This window comes from Triturus cristatus, chromosome 10, assembly GCF_964204655.1.
Source record: "Triturus cristatus chromosome 10, aTriCri1.1, whole genome shotgun sequence".
Lineage (NCBI taxonomy): Eukaryota > Metazoa > Chordata > Amphibia > Caudata > Salamandridae > Triturus > Triturus cristatus.
In genome coordinates this window covers 1,216,192,446-1,216,212,679 of record NC_140593.1, presented here as the reverse complement: position 1 = coordinate 1,216,212,679, position 20,234 = coordinate 1,216,192,446, and the positions used below count along the sequence as shown (strand labels likewise).

The following is a 20,234-nucleotide window of genomic DNA, read 5'->3' as shown; positions in this document are numbered from 1 at the left end:
GTCAGTCACACAGCTTTATTCGATCTCTTTAAAATGGATCATAAAAGCACAAGTTATCTAAGAATTCCTCACTCTCTATCTACCTCACTCTGTATCACTACCTCACTCTATTTCAATACCTCATTCTCTTTCTCTATCTCACTCTCTCTCTGCTAATGCAATAGGTATCACATATGCAAAAAAAAGCTAATGCCAATAGAAATGACTATGCCATTTATTTAGGGATACAAAAATGATAAAAAAATAATGAGCAATACCAATAGCTCTACCTATAATATTGCCGAGACCATTGCATTGCAAATGCAACGGTCTCGGCATTGTTAAAGTTAGAGCTATTGGCATTGCTCATGACATTATTTTTGTTTGTTTTTGTTTTTAACAAAACATGTAAAGAAACGCCATTGTTATTTACAATGTCAATAGCTTAATCAGTGTGTGTGTAGGTGGCTCTGTGTGTGGGTGCAAATGCAATAGGTCTTGCATTTGAGAGTGATTAAGCTAGTGACATTGTAAATAACAATGCCGTTTCGTTAAATGTTTTAAAAACAAAAACATAAACAACAATAATGTCATGAGCAATGCCAATAGCTCTAACTTTACCAATGCCGAGACCATTGCATTGTAAATGCTTGTTTTAGTATATGGTCTGATACGCCCCTAGGGCTCCAGCCATATTTGTGCTTAATTTATTGTGAAACGTTGACATTTGAATGTGTACCTGGCCTCTAATCTCACAAAGAGATTAGTAGAGTGTATCTAGTAACAAATACATATATATTTGATATATATACCTGTGTGGTGTCCTTTCATTTGGTAATTCAAGAGATTATAAGGTAAAACAAGCTGCTTTACATTCCTCCGAGACTTAGCCTGAAGGCTGCTCTCCACAGCTACCACTAGGATAGCTTTCTTTAAAAGGTTGTCTTCAACCTATCTACCATAAGAGTTGAATTGGACTGGTGCAAGGTGGCCACTATAACTAGTGACCAGCATATGCCAGGCTAACTTCTCACAGTATGGATACCTGCCCGCTGCAATGGAAGAAAGCTTGAAACCCCCTCACCTGGTCTGGGAAGACTGCTTGCCTGATTAAGAGCTGAAAAACGTTTGGCATGAATCTCTTGACATGCTTTATTCAGTGATTAAGTCCGCTGCATTTAGGAGAAATCATTTTTTCACTCTACATAGAATCTACTGGTCTCCATTTAAGCTCTCCAAAGAAAGAGGTGGTGGAGATGACAAATGTAAAAGGTGCGGCGGCCACGAAGCAGACGAACCCGCCCGGCCCTGAAAGAGTTTTGGGATCGTGTGGGTAAGACTATGTCGAACTCTTTGGGCAAAAAAGTAAAAGTAAGACCTTCCTTGATTTTGTTTGGTATCATGCAGCCAATGGGTGGCTTGGAAGGTTCTTTGGGGTTGCAGTACAGGTTTGTATTCTATTTGACTATTGGCAAGGAGGGAGATATGTAAAAGGTGGCGCCAGGTGGCTCCGCCTACATGGAACGAGTGGTGGATTTCTGTGAGATTCTTTAGAGATCTTGATCAAAAGGCTAATCAGCTCAGAAAAAAAACAGCACTCTGGTTATTTTGGAATTTATTAGACAATGAACACTAGGATTAGGAGGTCCAGTGATTACACCTCTTGGTCAGCTTATGATGTACAACACTGGTTGGAAACTCGTAGCGATTTCAGCTGAGACTAGACCTCCAAGATATAAGCAACTGGGTTGGTAGAGACCAGGAGGATGCTTATTCATATGAGGTAATATGAGGAGGAAAAAAAAGATCATGCAATAAGATAGTGGAAGGTGTAAGAGGGAGTCGGAGGGGGATTATTTCACTCAGGATATCACCTACGTAGGTCCAGAAACACTGTATAAAAGGACAGTCGCAAAGGATATGGGGAAAGTCACAGTTAACAACCGAACATCTCCAGCACTTAGAGTGTGGTAATAATCCTGCTCGTTGTTGTTTTAAAGGCATCCAATACCAGTCAAGTAAGGTTTTGAAAAGACAAATTTCAAATGTGCTTCCAGAGTACCCTTATCTAGGGCTTCTAAGATGTCTGACCAATCATCTTCTTGAATGGTAATGTGTAGGCGCTCCTGCCATTTCGTGCAGAGACCTTTAAGAAGTGGTTTTGAATATAAGTGGTTAGTTAATGCACCGTATAGTCCCGACATCACTCCCTTGTGTAGGCCCTAAATAAGAAGATAGTCTAATATTGGTGAGGGTTCCAATGTCCAGGGGTGTGAACCTAGGCACCGCCTCAAGCAGTGTTGTAATTGTAAGTGTTGTGAAGCTTGATGCAATGGGAGATCAAATTCCTCACGAAGCAAGGCAAAGGATTTCAGCACTCCATTTAATATGACCTCGTCCAGTGTCTGGATTCTTCCAGATTTCCATCTATACCAGTGAAGCACATGACCATTTATTCGGATACTCTAATTTGCCCAAAGTGGAGCTTTATAGTGCAAGCGATGAGCAACACCTAGAACACGGTGTGGTCGATGCCATGCTTGATATGTAGCTTGCATCACTGGGTATGCAGGGGATATTCATGGATTACGGGCTCCTTAGAGAAATTCAAGGCTGTCATCATGGTCAAAGGGAGTGTTCCGTTGCGACCCCTTGTGGAGGGTCAGTCGTGCCTGGGAGTAGAGAGGCTTATTGTGAAAGGTGCAGTGCTAGAGAATAATGCTCCAGAGATGACAAACACAAACCGCTGTGGAAACGGCGAGCCATTAGTTTGGCAGCAGCTTGATGAGGGTGCATGGATCTCCAGACAAAGGTCCGTATACGGGCATCTATGCGATAGAGGAACTATAATCGGTAACATTCCTAGAGCGAGGTAAAGTGAAAAGTGACCATCCTTACACCCTGTACTCTTCCCCACATGGAGAAACCCCAAAGAGACCATTTGGCGAAATCTGTTACAATTTGTGTTATAAGGGGCAACAGATTATCCAAAACCATTTCTTCCAAGCCTTGATTAACCAAAATTCCCAGATACTTTTAATTGTGATGATTTCCAGCGAAAGGGGAAACCATCAAATGATGCTGTTGTGGTACCCGAGGAGAGTGGTATGGCCTCACTTTTGTCCCAGTTTACCCTATAACTGGAGAGGACAGAGAACCCATTGATAATTTCTAGCAAGGATGGTAAAGAATGAGGAAGATCCTCAAGTGTGAGGAGAATTTTATCAGCATATAGGGATAGCTTGGATACACCTTCTGCTATAAGTATACCTTAGATCCTCAGTGAGTGGCGAATAAGAGAAGCAAGGAGTTCCATCGCCAGCAGGAACAGTAGGGGGGAGAGGGGACAGCCTTGGTGGGTGCCACTTTGGTTGGAAAAGAGCCTGAAATAAATCCTCCACAATTGACCTGGGCTACAGGGTTGTTGTATAGCAGGCAGACCTTGGAGATAAACTGATCGCCTGGGCCAAAGCGTTTCATGTTAGCAAAGAGGTAACCCCAGTCAATGCAGTCGCACGCTTTTTCAGTCCATAAAGTGTTGGCTGGTGTTAGAAGGGGATTTCTGAAGGAACAGCCTGGGACAAAGCTGACCTGTGTCTGATATATATGGGATGGGTGCCGCCAAAATACTTTCCAGAATTTTAACGTCTTCATTTATAAGGGTGATAGGGTGGTAGCTACCACAAGCAAGCGGATTGCTGCCTGGCTTATGAATAACCGCAATCAGCGCTCTGTTAGAAATAGGACCTAGTGAGGCTGTCTGAACAGCTTCATGGAAGGCGGAATGTAGAGTATCAACTGCGTCTTCCCCAGACCAGCTATAATCCGCAGGAAATCCATCTTCTCCGGAGATTTGTGGTATGATAATTTGGCGATGGCTGCCGCAATTTCTTTTTTGCTGATGTCACCATTAAGTAAATCTTAACCTTTGTCTGTGAGGTGTGGGAGATCAATATCCACAAGGTATGTAGTTAATTGCTGTTCACTTGTCAGAGTCTCAGGGGTGTAAAAATTATGCAAATGTGTTTACTATGTCTTGTGGTTTTGAATCACTCCAGTTTCCCTCCTTATGGCAGGGATAGCCATGGCTGCATCACACTGTTTCAGCTGTGTTGCAAGTTATCGGCCTTCTTTCTCCCCTTGTTCATAATGCCTGAATTTTAGATGCTGAAGGGCATACTCTGCTTTGGTGGTATACAAATTATTGAGTGCCATTCTGGCTAGTTCTAGTTGTCGACAATTGGGCACTGTGGGATTGGTCGAGTATAGGCGCGGGAGAGAGGTAATTTGAATTCTCGAGTTCAATACGACGAATGGATGCCGTGTTATTAGCCTCTGCCGCATCCTTAAACAGCTGCCCATGAATAGTTGCTTTCACAGCCGCCCAAATAGTCCTACAAGAAGTAACTGATGCTTTGTTATTGATCAAGTAATCAGAGAGGTGTGAGCGCAGTTGGACCTTGCCCTGGGGCGAGCGATATCTCTGAATGTTCATTTGCCATGGTTTACAGCCTGGGGAGGCAAAACCTATGTCAACAGTAAGGAGAACCAGGGAATGATCAGAGAGAGCAGCTACCAGTATATGGGATTCATTAGTAATTGCAACTACTGAGTGGGATATAAGGAAGTAGTCTGTCCCAGATTGGGTGCCATGAGCAGAGGAAAGGAAGGTATATTCCTGGTTTGTGGCGTTACAAAGGTGCCAATGATGCACAAGTCCATGGCCAGATGCTATGTCTCCCAATAAAGCTCTATCTCCTTCGTTACACCTGTCCAAGGGACCTGTCTTATCTAAGGCTGCATCACGGGCCAGATTCCAGTATCTGCCAATGACATAACTGAATGCTCCAATTTCCACTAGTAAGCGATTCAGGCTAAGGAACTAGGAGTGTTTAACTCCCATTGGAGCATAAACTGAAACAACACAGAGGGTTATATCCCCTATTTTTAACTTAGCAAAGACAAATCTGCCGTCTGGATCAATCCAGGTCTTGACAACTGTGATAGGTAGGGATTTTGTGCAAGAGGATAGCCACTCCACATTGCCGTGGTTGCCTCTCCTTGGTGGGGGTCTGTGTTGTCAGTCCACAGTATATGGCTTTACTACACATTCTAGTAGAAGCTTAGACGATTCTAAAGTGTCCAAGTGTGTCTCTTGTAAAAGGGCAATATCAGCTCTTTTCGTTTGCAGATAAGAGAGCACTTTCTTACATTTTATATAACGTGTAAGGCCATTGACGTTCCGTGAGGCAATGCGTAGTGGATGGAAGGAAGAGGAAATATTCACTGTCATGTGTACTTTGGGAATCTAAAGAGGTCAAATAATAAGGAATAGTTGATGGGAGGGAAGAGAGGTGTTAGATTATGAGGGGAGAGTAAGAAAAGGAAGGAGGGTAGAGAGGTGGCTGCGCAAGTGAGGGGATGTCAGGAATAAATGTGGGCAGGAATAAAGGGGAAGTCTATGCAAGGGAAGGGAAGTGAAAGAAAAGAAAGGGAAAAAAATTGGGAAGGGAAGCTTTGGGCAAGGAGAGAAACCAAGGATAAGGGCAATAACCCTCTCAAATGGTTCCTAAAAGACTGGTGAGTTATGAAGGGAAAGTGTGAGAGTCATTTGTGTGCACATGGGAAGACAAGTGAGAAGGAGGAAGAGCAGAGCTCTGGAGATGCTTGAGGGGGGAGAGGAGGGGAAAAGGAGCTGATGCGCTGCACTAGAGGAATGGGACTGTTCTCTGTGGGTCTAAACTTTCGGGCTATTTGCATCGGAGGAGCCCCTTCTGGTGACAGAGTCAAAGTCAACAGGGAGGCGTACCTATGCAATAATGGTGTCGATGTTAAGGTTGATAGTATTTGGTCCATGATATAAAGATTGGGTTTAAAAGTCAAGGGGGAGGAGGCAAGCAAGAGTGCAGTGCTAATAGAGAAGAGAAGACTAGGGGAGAGGAAGAGGAAGGGTATGGCCTATGTCATATAAAGAGAGTTTACCATATCAAGAGTATAATCAAACAAGCTTTTTAAAACGTAATAATGATAGTTCTCCAGTATTTAGGGTGTCTTTCATAGATTCACATGCCTGAATCATTCCCCATCGTCGGAGTGGGAGTCCCACGGTACATAAAAAAGCAATAATGATGCATATAATAACCAAAAAACCTTGGTAACGTAAAACCAGGAAGTAAAATAGCCTAAGCTATAAGAAAAAAGCTTCCACCCCTGTGACTATCACAGTCATTATATACAGTCCAAACTGCAGCCAATCAGGCGACAGCACCCACCAGAATGTTCTCCTCAGAGGCTCAGGCTCTCAGATTTTCTACCGCACGTCGTGTGAAGGGAGTCTCCCTGAGCTCTGCTCAGTACTTCACAGTTTTTTCTGTTTTTTTGCTTACTTCATGATGTCAACTTCTAAGAGGTCTCTCTTTAGGCCTGTGAATCCTGTGGGAAGCTCCGGCTATTCTCTGAAGATCCTCACAAGAAGTGTACCTACTGCCTCTATCCGGAACATGAGGTGAGGGATTGTAAGATCTGCAGGGCCTTCCCTCAGAAAACCCTCAGGGATAGAGAAGGGCGCCAACTTCTGTGGCTACAGAAGATTAAGGACAAGGATAGCCCTTTATCTGAGCTAGAAAGTGCAGCCTCTGGGTCCTCTGTATCCTCCAGAAAAAGGATGACTGATGAAGACTTATCTTCTCCTGGGGCAAAGGTGTTGAGGAAAGTTCAGCCTGCTAAAGGCTCTGGCTTGTCTTCTTCTACTTCTTCAAAGAAGGCTTCTCCACCTTCCAAATCTAAGTTCAGCCTGCTAAAGGCTCTGGCTTGTCTTCTTCTACTTCTTCAAAGAAGGCTTCTCCACCTTCCAAATCTAAACCTGCTACGCCCCCGAGGAAATCAGGAAAGTCTCTGGCACCTAAACGACTTCCTGACAAGGAATTACCTCAGCAAAAAATGCCGTCGTCGACGATTATCGTCGTTGACGCTACTTCAACGTCGACGGTTACATTCTCATCTCCGAGACCGAAGATGATTATGACATCGGCTTCGTCTCCGTCGACGCTGGTCTCCGTGGCTGTTAGACCCATCTCGTCGACGAAAGAGATTTCATCTCTCGTCTCCGCTCCGTCGATGGTAAGGACAAAGAAGATCTCGTCAGCGATTGCTATGTCGACGCCCACCTCATCGACGAAGACTTCCTCGTCGACGATTTGGCCGTCGACGAGGAAGTCTTCGTCGACGAGGTGGGCGTCGACGTAGCAGTCGCTGACGCTAATGCGTCATCGACGGCTGCCTCGTCGACGAAGACTGACTCATCGTCGACGAAAATTGCCTCGTCGACGAAGATTGCCTCATCGTCCTCGACCTCCTCGTCGACGAAGATTGCTTCGTCGACGACTAACATCTCGTCGACGAAAGTTGCCTCGTCGTTGAAGACGGCTTCCTCATCAGCGCACATCTTATTCCCACCACCGCCATCGTCTACTATCCCGTCAACGGCGCACTCGTCGACGCCTCTCTTATCTTCCTGTACAGACTTGCAGGTTTGGAGTGCAACATCGGCTTCTGCTTCATCCATTCAGCCTTCAACAGCGGCTTCTTTACTACAACGTCGTGGCTCCTCATTGGAAGCCCTGTCACCATTGAAGCTGCCGGAACAGTTATTAGATTCTGAGAAGGAGGATGAGGAGGACGAATCTGGAGAGGATGACAGATTCCGCACTGCAAGGAGTCCATCAGAACTATTTATTAAATACCAGGATGACGATCAGGAGGAAGATCCAGGTACTGAGCCTTAAGCTCCACCTCCTGTCACAGTTCCTTCAGCACAAATGCCTTTAGAATTGCTGAACAATTTACAATATATGTTGCAGGACTATTATCGGCGCTTTCCTCCATCGGAATCGGCAGAGTCTCTTCCACCTTCTCCACTGCCATCTCGTCATTCCCATGATGCAAATACAACTGATGATGACGGGGAAGAGGGAGAGGTGGATGACCATTCTTTGCTGTTGGAGTGGGACGAATACCAAATCCAAACTCCGTCACCGTCCGCTCTGGCCCCCGTGGACTCTCCTCCGGTGGATATCGTATGTTTTCATCTCCTTATGGAGAGGGAAACACAGAGCTTTTTCATCCCTATGGAGGCAAATAAAGATGACTGCTTTCTTTACGATTTTAAGTACCAACCGAGAAAACAGATCAGGACAATTCCAAGAATAGATTTTATCTGAAAAGAAGGCCTAAAAATAATGGCGACACCAAATTCTCTTCCAGCAGTCTTGCCTCGGTTGGACAAAAAATATAAGGCACCAAGCGATTCACCGTCATGCCTCATCGGCCAGCCTAAGGCTGACTCTGTCATCGCCCAAGCGGCGCAGAGACGGGCCAGGGACCCCTCGTCTCCTATATCAGCTCGCCTGACAGGGATGGCAGATGATTGGATTCAATTGGAAAAAAGGTCTCCACGATGGCTGCGACGAAGGTTCGGGCTGCAAATTCCCTAGCCATATTATGGAGATACGATCGACAAATGTGGTCCGACATCTCCCCCCTATATTAATATGCTGCCGGAGCCTTCCAAGTCCGAGGCCTTGAAGATTTTACAGGAGGGAGAATACACCTCGGCTGAAATCATCGACGCAGCCGTAGATGTGGCATCTACTGGTTTTAGACAATTGGCGGGTGCTGCAGTATTGAGGAGACAAGGTTGGCTGAAGTCAACATCTTTCCGTCAAGAGGTCCAAACAAAGATCATCGATATGCCGTTCGATGGAGAGTCTCTGTTCGGACAACATGTTGATGAGGCCCTTCAGGCTATTAAAAAAGATACAGAGACGGCGAGGTCTGTTGGTAGCCTGCAGTTTCGAAAGTCGTCTTTTCGTGGTGCCAAAGGACGAGGATCTTTCACCAACAGGGGAGGATATAATCAACAACCTTCTTATCAATCCTCCCAAACTAATCAAAGATTCCAAAACTACAGGCAGCAATCTTATGGACAGCGAAGTAACTCTTATTCGCAGTCAAGAAGGAAGCAGTCCTTTCGTGGACGGGAGTCCAATAAAAAACAATGAGGTCAGCCAACTGCCACCATTTCTGCTGTTGCCCCATACAAGAATTGGAGGAAAAATATCCGACTTCTACTCGAACTGGTCCAGAATTACTACGGACAAGTGGGTTTTGGATATAGTAGCCAGAGGCCATGCTCTGGAATTTACAAAGATTCCCCCAAACTCTCCTCCCAAAGGACCACCTCCTGCTCATCTCAAGGAGATTTTTTCACAAATACATCTGATGGTCCGGAAGGGAGCAATCGAAAAAGTCCCTCTGTTACAAAGAGGAACAGGATTTTAATCGAGATTTTTCCTCATCTGGAAAAAGTCAGGAGAATGGCGCCCTATTCTCGACCTTCGCGCCCTCAACAAATTCTTAAAGAAGCTATCCTTCCGAATGTTAACACTTCAAGAAATTCTACAATTGCTTTCGGCGGAGAATCACATGGCCACCCTCGACCTCCAAGACGCTTATTTTCATGTGTCGATCCTTCCCAGACACAGAAAATTTCTACGGTTCAGAGTGGCTGGCAGAGACTTTCAATTCAAAGTCCTTCCATTTGGACTCCGTTCAGCAAGTGGACCTTGGAAAAAAAGGTGGCATATTAACCTTCTAGAGTTACGAGCCATATTCTTGGCTCTAAAATCGTTTCGAACCGTCATCAAAGGAACATCCATCCTAATACGAACGGACAATACGACAAGTATGCATTACTTGAACAAACAAGGCGGGACAAAGTCAACCCTATTATCTCAGAAAGCACAAGAGATTTGGAATTGGGCGATTCGTCACAAAATCAGCCTCAAAGCCATTCATGTCCCAGGAGTCACCAAAGTTCTGGCGGATTCCCTCGGCAGGTCCACAACATCAAACCACGTGTGGGAACTGCTTCAACCATCCCTAAACAAAGTGTTTCGAGAATGTTGGCATCCCGATCTAGACCTCTTTACAACCAGCCAGAACCGCAAATGCCCATCCTTTGCAAGTTGGGTTCCCCACAACGACTCACTCGGAAATGCGTTTTTGATGAATTGGTCACAAATATATGCCTACGCTTTTCCACCGATTCCGTTGGTTCCACGAGTCCTGCGCAAGATCAAGAAGCAACCTTGCCGCCTGATACTCATCGCTCCCAGGTGGCCTCACCAGTACTGGTTTACGGAACTTCTCCTCCTCTCGGAGTGTGAGCCCATCCAGTTCCGACCAATTCCGAACCTTCTGTCCATCGAAAACGGACAAATTTGTCATCCGGACCGAGCATCGCTGAGATTAGCGGCATGGCTCCTCAACACCTTGAATTTGCACACCTAGATATTCCTCTGTACTGTCAGGAGGTTTTAGCTAATGCTCGAGCACCTGCTACGATTAAAACTTACGAACTAAAATGGAGGAGGTTTTGCATGTGGTGTCAATCTGCCAATATCCACCCTATTAAGGCAAGACCAGAACAAATTCTACCATTCTTTCTTCAGTTAGCAAGATCCGGCCTCTCCCATTCTATTCTAAAGGTGTTCTTGGCAGCTATTTCAAGGTTTCGGCAGGATGGTGTTAACTCTCTTTATTCAAATAGAGTCATTCAACAATTCTTCAAGGGGTTGTTCTGGATGTTCCGCCCTATTCGACGTCCACCTCCTTCTTGGCACCTTAATATAGTGCTTACACAACTAATGCGACACCCTTTCAAACCTATTCACAAGGTGGATTTAAAGTTCCTTTCTTGGAAGGTTTCCTTGTTACTGGCTTTAACATCAAACAGAAGGGTTAGTGACCTCCAAGCGTTCACTATTCATCCACCTTTTCTACAATTTACATCGAAATCTGTAGTGCTGCGCACTAACCCAAAGTTCATGCCAAAAGTCCCTGCGGATTTCCACCTTAATGAACCTATAATTTTAAAGACTTTTTTCCCAAATCCGCTCACAGCTGCAGAAAGGGCTTTGCATTCCCTTGACATCAAAAGATGTCTCAAGTTCTACTTACAATGGACAGCAACAATACGCAAATCAGACCAACTGTGGTATATGGCAAACCGCGCCAAGGACATTCGGTCTCAAAACCAACCATTGCTCGTTGGATCTCTGCTGCAATTTGCTTATGCCATGATCAAGCGGGAAGACCATTGCAAGCAACCCCAAGAGCGCACTCTACAAGAGCAATTTCTTCATCCACAGCTCTTTTTGCCGGTGTGCCTCTTCACCAAATCTGTAGAGCGGCAACATGGTCCAACAGACACACTTTTACCAGACACTACTGTTTGGAAGCTGCAAGCGATGCAGATGCATCAGTGGGACAAGCTGTTCTCCGCAATCTTTTCAAATAAGGTGAGCCTCTGTTCTACCTCCTCCACTATGCTTTTTTTAAAGACGCTTCTTCCATACTGTTTCTATATCTTGAAATTGTTCTGCATATGTTGAAACATACATGTATTTATCTATAGTTATACCTTTTGATAATGTGTATTGACTATGATACAAAAACAGCGTCTTATAAGCATTATATTACGTACTACTATCTACTCTGATTCATGCCTGTGAATCTATGAAAAACACCCTAAACAATGGAGAAGAACAATAGTTACTTACCTGTAATCTGTGGTTCTCCAGTATTGGTGTCTTTCATAGATTCACATGCAACCCGCCCACCTCCCCTCAGAGGCTAGTTAGGCTGTTATACTTTAGTTCACTCCTGTGCGAGAAAATCTGAGAGCCTGAGCCTCTGAGGAGAACATTCTGGTGGGTGCTGTCGCCTGATTGGCTGCAGCTCGGACTGTATATAATGACTGTGATAGTCATAGGTGTGGAAGCTTTTTTCTTATAGCTTAGGCTATTTTACTTCCTGGTTTTACGTTACCAAGGTTTTCTAGTTATTATATGCATAATTATTGCTTTTTTATGTACATGTACCGTGGGACTCCCACTCCGACGACGGGGAATGATTCAGGCATGTCAATCTATGAAAGACACCAATACTGGAGAACCACAGATTACAGGTAAGTAACTATTGTTCTTAAATATTATCAGGAAGGGGACAAGGAAAGAGGAACATAATAGAGCAAATAATGCATAACAATCAAGCAAGTATGCAGGTAAATAGCTTGTTGTCTTAGTTTATGTCATATTACGTTTATAACACGTAGAGTACAGTCAAACAAGCTCTACAAAATGCCATGTGGGCAATTAAACATTATCATGAATACAAATGGAGAAAGGAGGGGAGTTATGGAAAAAGGGGTAAGGGAAGGTAGGAACATTATAGAGCAAATAATGCCTAGCAATTATTCAGGTACTCATCCAATCGTCTTCAATGGATGTCAAATCGGCAAACTTCTATCTTCTCATAAATAAAGGAAAGTCGATCAGCCACAGTTCAGGACATAACCCTCCTCGGATGAACAAGGCTTTAGAGGAGAGTGCAATGTGTCCCTGACTCTTTCCTACATGAGATCAGCCACTACCTGAAGGGCCTGTGTTCCATCTCCCAGGGAGCGAACGGGTCAATCTGGGTCTCTTCCCCTGCTCTGGGAACTGAATTGCGTCGGGTGCTACCAGAGGACATCGTAGCGTACGATGATAGGAGTTGGGAACCAAACTCTGGTAGAGACACAGTAAATTCCATATTTTGAGGAGAAAGACTGTCCAGAAAATGACAAAGGTCCTCTGGAATTAAAGAACTCCTTGGATATCCCATCTTTGGTGATCCGCAGGCGTGCGTGCTCAAAAAGACCATACTTGATATCAAGCTGTCGAAGGCGGGGTCTAAGAGAATGGAAAGCTTTGCGACGGTCATTAGTATCTTTCGAGAAATCCGCTGCCATTCTAATCTCATGTCCTTCAAATGTGTACGAGCCATGGGTATGAGCCGCTGTGATCAGTTGACAGGCCTGTTCATGTCGTAGGAAGCAGGCGATGAGGGGATGCGGTCGTGTATTTTTTCCTGTGTTGAGTGATCTGATGCAATGGGCTCTCTGCTTCTCCAATGGTGGGTCAAAAGTAAGACCTGTGAGCTTTGGAAGGGCTTCTCTGAGAAAGGATTTGGCGTCTCATCCTTCTATCTTCTCCAGAAACCCAAAAAAGGAGACGTCCCGATGGATTCTATCTTCTAAATCTACCAATTTGCTCCTGAGGAATAGAAGCTCTTGGTCCCGGTCCGATATAACGTCAAGCCGGTTCTCTACCGTTACCACCCGCGCAGTTAGACAATCCATCTGATTCTGGAATCCAGCGATGTCTGAGCGAATAGATTTAGTCTCAGTCGTGAGGTTAGATATAGAGGTCTCCATGCCCTCCAACCGTCTGCTCACAGCAGAGATTTCCTGGAGTATCTGTTCCATGATGGAGTCCGGCGATGTTGCCATCATAGGGTTAGACAGTTTCTGAGACAAGTGGATAGCACCACGAGTATCTGAGGTAGAACAACTCCGGTTTAAAGCTTCCGAGAAGAGTTGTCTAGTGAGTTTACCAGACATCTTGCCTGAAGGCATAACCAGCTCTTCTGCATCAATCTTCTGATATGGAAATTCTTTCACACAGTTGATATTTATTGTGTAGTAAACATTGAGCGTTGATACGTGCAGGAAAGGCAAAAGAGAAAGTATTGATGTAATGATAACTCCTCGGATCGAATAAGTGGATGCACCAGGCAATGATCCAACTCTATATATTTTTTTTTTGGTGGAATTTCCGGGTTCCTTTGCCATCTGTGCCTGCCATTGAAGATCAATTCATCTTATCTGTAGGGGGGAGCAGTCAGAAGTGGGCAGTATGTGAGCATGTAATGGTATATACTGTCCTCCAAGAGCATGAGACTGACCTATGGGGGTCAGCCCTTCTTTTGTGCTTCCTTCTAGGGCAGATCTCTACAAGAGGACCCCTGCTAGGACCATCTATAGAGGGGCCAGTAAGCAGCGCATGCACTAACTTGCTATTGGCAAGTAGGCATCGTGTCATCAGAGAAGAGAAATCAAAGGCCAAAGCATTGGGCCGGCATCTGTTGGTACCAATAGTTGACAACACACTCTGTATAGCTGAGGTCGTTATCAATTCTAGATCTTAGTGGTCTTCTTAGGGTCAATTAACTCACCAGAGTCAATGTTGTCGTTGTCCATGAGGTATCTTTTTTTTTTTTTTTTTGTGGCGACGTGGGTTACTTCTGAGGTGAAATACAGACCGTTGGTATGCAGATCTTGCTTTTGTTGATTAAGGCGTATTTTTCTTTTTTTTTTTTAAATAGATTTTTACCTCTTTTGGGAACATGAGTTCTCTTTTTTGGAAAAGAGGACGGGTGGCAAGTCAATATGGTAATTAAACAGGGGTCCTGGATCGTATATATGGGTCTGACAGATGATTGTGGAAAAATGCAAAAAGTTCAGAATATTAGGGCTACTCTAGGGATGTCAGCTATCACAGCCCAGTCAGTACAGTTCAGTACAGCAGGGAGCCTGAGGCAGTCCGGAAGGGTCCCGAGGCACGACCACAGTACAGACCGTCTCTTCAGAAAAAGAAGCCAGAAATCAGACCGAGACACCTCACTTAATCGTGCGGCCAAAGGGAGCGAGACTCTACCTCAAAGTTACTGGAAAACCTGGAGGCACATCGCACACACCGCGCAGATCTGTCACTTCAGCTCTGTGCGCATGTCACAGGCCCCTGTCCCAATTTGTCCTGGGACGTCGGCAAATGCAGACCAGCAAGAAGCCTGAGGTAACCAGAGAGGCCCCCAGAGGTCTAGCGACAGCACGGATGGCAACTCCAAGAGAAGAAGCCGGTCCGGGACACTGCACCTCAGAATATAGCCAAAAGGGGCGAGACTTAGCTTCAGGGTTGCCGGTAAGTCCGTGCGCAATGCACGTTCTATATTAGGGCTCCATGCATGCGTCATGGGCTGCCATTTTACGATCACAGGGCTTCTCCCCCAGAAAACGTTGCCTGATCTGCTATCATTAGGTTCATTGACGGACCCTCCCTGACTGCTCTGCCATCTAATATTAGGGCTCAAACCAGCATAATGTTACCGGGAAGCCCTCTGTCAGGCCGAACACCCGGTAGTCACTGACTGCCGCGATTTCGGAAAGACTACAATTCCCGTGAGGCGTTGCGCGTAACGCGTTTACACGTGACGCTTATGCTGTGCGCCGGATCCCTTATCTGTGAGACGGAAGCAGCAAACAGACGCTGGTTATTCCTCCTCGGCGTCCAGTCCTGGCGAGCAGTCGAAACGCTTCAACCCGAAGACCGGCTTCAGCGCTTCTGGACGCGGGACGTGAGTAGAAGTCGCAGAGCAGCCCTCGATCCGAATCGGTCCTTTCCTCGTTCGCTCCTCTGTTGGTGAGACTCCTTGATGGAGCCTCGTGCAGAGGAGCGCTAAAGCTTCTTGTGGTGCTGTTTCCAAGCACCTTCCTCGTTCGCTCCTCGGTTGGTGAGTCTCCTTGACGGAGCCTCGTGCAGTGGAGCGCTAAAGCTTCTTGTAGTGCTGTTTCCAAGCACCTTCCTCGTTCGCTCCTCTGTTGGTGAGACTCCTTGACGGAGCCTCGTGCAGAGGAGCGCTAAAGCTTCTTGTGGTGCTGATTCCAAGCACCTTCCTCGTTCGCTCCTCTGTTGGTGAGACTCCTTGACGGAGCCTCGTGCAGAGGAGCACTAAAGCTTCTTGTAGTGCTGTTTCCAAGCACCTTCCTAGTTCGCTCCTCTGTTGGAGAGACTCCTTGGCGGAGCCTCGTGCAGAGGAGCGCTAAAGCTTCTTGCGGTGCTGTTTGTAGGCATCTTCATACCGTGGAAGTGTTCCCCACGCCCGATATACACACCCTAAGGCAAGGGCGAACTACCCGCACCTCCGTACGACGAAACAGTAAGACTCCTTAACGGGAGATATCGTTTACTTACGTCTTGCCAAAAATTAGATACGTTGTGTTTGCATTCTCTGACAGAACGGACCCACCACTGTGACGTTAACAGTACCCACTGTATGGTTTATTCTCCTTTTTTGTTCTGGTCAGAAGAAGGTTCGAGCGAGGGGGTCGAAGAACTTTAAATACCTGTGTCTGTATCCATGTCTACCCCCGGACCCTCTCTCTCCTGACATTACTGCATTTGTTCTCTTCCGTTACAGGTAGGGGGTTGTCCCTGGGTAGACCCACGCTACACTAGTTATTACTTGTTCATGTGAGACAGTGTTCCACCGCGCAGGTTGATTGTGTGTTTTCTCGTTACAGATCTCCTTCCCTGCTGTCCCTACCCTTTCCTTCCCTCGCTCGATCACCTCACCAGTCTGTGTTATTCCATAATTCCGGACTTGGGGAGGTCGAGAGGTGGACCCCATTCAGCATCAGTACAACCCCGAGGAACACCGGAAGACGGAGCGTGACACCCTCACGCCGCCGTCCGAAGCTCCTCACAATCCAGAGCTCTGGAAGTAAGCGGCCATCTTTCTACGTGGCAAGACCACACCCCCCAGTAAAGGACTCTTTTGAAAATGCTGCGCACAGGTTATGGAGAGGAGATTAAATGGAAAAACAGCAGCTCCTTCCAGGGGATGACTCTGGACTCCAACCTCAGTAGGAGAAACCACATAGAGAAGACTTGCCAGAAAGCGACAACCAAACTGGTCTCATGGTACCCACTCCTGAGGACCAAGTCAATGACTATGCAGTGCAAGGTGTGGGCAATCAACGCAATAATTTGACCAACAATGATGTGCGCTTCACCAGTATGGAGTGGCTTCCACCCGCAGTATCGGATGAACCTACAGAGCAAGGCCTTACAGATTGCAACAGGTGCTCCTGTCTTCACAGCAGACCTCCACAGAGACCTAGGCGTTGAGATGTTGGACGACCATCTCCACAAACTCAAGGAGACATTCTACAAAGGATTGGATCAGAAAGAAAGCCCACTGACCAGGAAATTTGCTGACATTTCTGCAAACCCATTTGACTGCTATCCGCGGCCCACGGCAGCGCTGATCTTGTGAAACCAAAACAGCGGCAGGCATCAAAATCTCGTCACTGTCAGAAGGCAACCGCCTCGGCAGACATCCAAATCTCATCACTGTCGGAAGGGTACAGCCTCGGCAGGCATCCAAAACTCATCATCGTCAGAAGGCATCTTAACAGACAAAAACAAGACTCTGCGATAAAACTTAATGACATTTCTGCAAACCCACTTGACCACTACCCACGGCCAATGTTCCCTCTAATTCATTTCCTCTGTGTGCGGCAGTGGAGGGTCTCTGTGCACTGCAACCATGGCTATGTGCGCCAGGAACCAAACCGCGCACGTGTGCAGTGCCAAATGTCAATCCAAGCGTTTACTTAAAAGTGAAAAGATGGTGCATTTACACACATACAGCACCACGTTAAGGGTCTTAAGGCCGGTTTGCAAATTGGATAAACACGCCATGACATAATTGGTTACACAGGCAAGTACACTTCAGGTTTAGAAAAGCACAAGACTCCAACGGTGGTACCATCATTAGATTTTACTAAATATTCTTAACTGGAGCATTGTTCATTGGGTGGGTAAATGTTGCGAGCCTATACAATATCACATATAATAAGTTACAAAATTACATAACATATTTACAATTTGATGTGAAAGCTATGTTGGGCTATCCCGCCAGAGATAGTTTGTAAAACTTTGACATCCAGGCAAACATGGACTGTGGGAGAGGGCTGTTCAGACATGTCAAGTGGCATCACTAGATGGGTGACAGGGTTGTTTCTCACGGCGATCCTTGCCATTTTTCCAGTGCTGATAAACTCTATCAAGGTCAACTTTCCCATTCAAGAGGTAGGCCTTTGTCCTAATCAGCATATCCAAATGCTTCTGCTCCAGTCTATTCCTCAATTTACTCTTGATAGTATTCATGAGGCTGAATCCTCGTTCACAATCTGCACTAGATGCTTGAAATGTTGCGCAGACATCAACAAGCTGAGACACCACACTATACTGAGCAGCATTGCGTACAGTGAAATTCACCATGTCTTGAAAGGTGGTAAATAACCCACCCTTTACATGTTCTGCCACCACATATTTATAATCTCTGTATTGTCGATCAACATCTTCTGGTGTTTCACAATCACCCAGGACCAAGACATTTTTATACTTTTCAACAAGTCTTTGTATATTCTCAGTCCCAAAATCAAAATGTGATTTTGTTGCTACTGCCTGGATTTCAAAACTTGCCTATTCTTTCAGTTCATCTTCAGGGAACCTTTTTTGCATGTGCTCGCAAAGAAGGGAAACAAAAGACAAAATAGGCCCACTGTCGAACTCTTGCCTTTCCTTGTAGAAACACTATCGTATCTCTTACATTGCTGATCCAAAAGACCGTGTCCCCCAAATACTGTTCCTTAATTTGGCCAATCTTTGCTCTTGCATACTGTACAGCTTCAACAGTAGTCAAAGAATTTTTTGGAACAGTTTGCACAAAGATGCAAATTCACTCAGAATGTCATTAAGTACTGCAAGGGAAATACGGTAGTTTGAGTCAGATAGCTTTTTGTAACAATATTTAGCAACTGGATCATTCTCTTCAAGTTTCTCATGCTTAAAGTACTTAAGAACAGCCTCATTCCGAATTAGTGCACCAACTGCAAAATGCCTTGAAAGCCACTGGACTTCATTCAGTGGTCGAAAAGAGACTACTTCACAATCAGTGACCGATGCCATTTCATCCAGCTTGGACTTCCTTGCAGGAGATCTGGAGAACACAGTGTAGACAGTCCTCAATAATGTCTCCATCTCTTTAATCATTGGAACCCTCTTCCAGGCATCATCAACTCCCAAATCTTCTCGATGAGCGACACAATGCTGCTCAACTAGATGGAAAATGGATTGTTTAAGGCGAGTAGCAACACCATTATTTTTACCCAGCATCACAGACGCACCATCGATTGTGAACATGACTATTTTCATGAGGTCCAGTTCATTGGCAGTGTAGAATTCTTTCACAGCAGTAGTGATCGCCTCAGCATAACAACTAGTCAGCTTCACGATGCCCCCAAACAGTGTTTTGTGCTCTGTTGAGGTTACAGGTCGGAACTTGAAGTACAGGATGAGCATTTTTGTAACAGAAATATCTGTGCTCTCATCAATTATCAATGTGTGATACAAAGCGTTCCGAAGTTCTGCCATACCTTCACAGTGTATCACGCAATTGATGGCCTCAAGGAACTCAAAGGCATAGTTCTTGCTCCTCCAGCTGTCTGGTATCTTCACATACAAAGCTAGGTGGTCATGGATGTCTTGTACAGATAACATTGAAGTATTCATCTTGACTGCCAGCAACACATTGTTGATGAGAATCTTTATCTCCTCAGGCAGGGATCTTTGTCGTTCAACGACTTCCATTCTTGTTGCTTTGTCAGTGGCAGTTTCCGTGAGCATTACCCGCACTCCAAAACCAAACCTGGCAGCAGCGCTTCTGTTTCTCAATATCACCATGGCAGACTCGTGAACTTTGCTAATTAGATGGCGTTTCAGGTAATCCAGTTTCCAGCCATCACTCCATTTCTTCCCTGTAGAAAAGTCCCCAACAATCTTGGCTTCGGCACATGCTTTTCAAATCAAGCCCACGTCTGTACTGTATTGAAATAGTTCCCCAAGTTGCACACGAACCTTGCTTCGTGATTTCTGTGTCTCAGCCTCCACAATTTCTTTCATCCACTCTTCCTTGAATACAAGGCAACATTTCTTCCTTTGTGGTGAAGCATCACACTCTGCAGAAGGTACAGCTTTGCGTTTGAACATATTTGTGATAACTGGGTTTAGCCTGCTATGCCACAAAGCCTGCAAAATAAAGGAACATGGCTAAAGTTGATGCCTATGCTCATGATTGCAATCTGTCACATAGTACTGAGGCATCGCCGGCAAAACGTAGAGTGTAATTGCCTGGATTTTTCTGTCCACTGCCCTGCCCTTTCAAACTTAAATGTAGCACTGTCCGTAGAGCCTGCAATAGAAGTAAAGATTGTTACAGCACATTGTGAATTTGTGATACAGCAATATATCATGTGCACCATAAGGGATCTCTACCAAACAATTACCTGCTCTGCTTGTATTCACGTATGCCCGTTCAAATGTGTGGGGTACTGTCTGCGAAACCTACAACAGAAGAAAACATGGGTAAGGGATGTTGTTATACCACAATACACAAGATGCACCACAGTTTAACTCTACCAAACAATTACCTGCTATGCTTGTACTCACGTATTCCCGTTCAAATGT

General features: G+C 45.4%; 1 pseudogene; it reads right to left on the bottom strand.

Moving 5' to 3' along the window:
* Window positions 1–13,057: 13,057 nt before the first annotated feature.
* Window positions 13,058–19,757, bottom strand: LOC146797098 (zinc finger protein 862-like; annotated as a pseudogene).
* Between the last annotated feature and the right edge of the window lie 477 nt (window positions 19,758–20,234).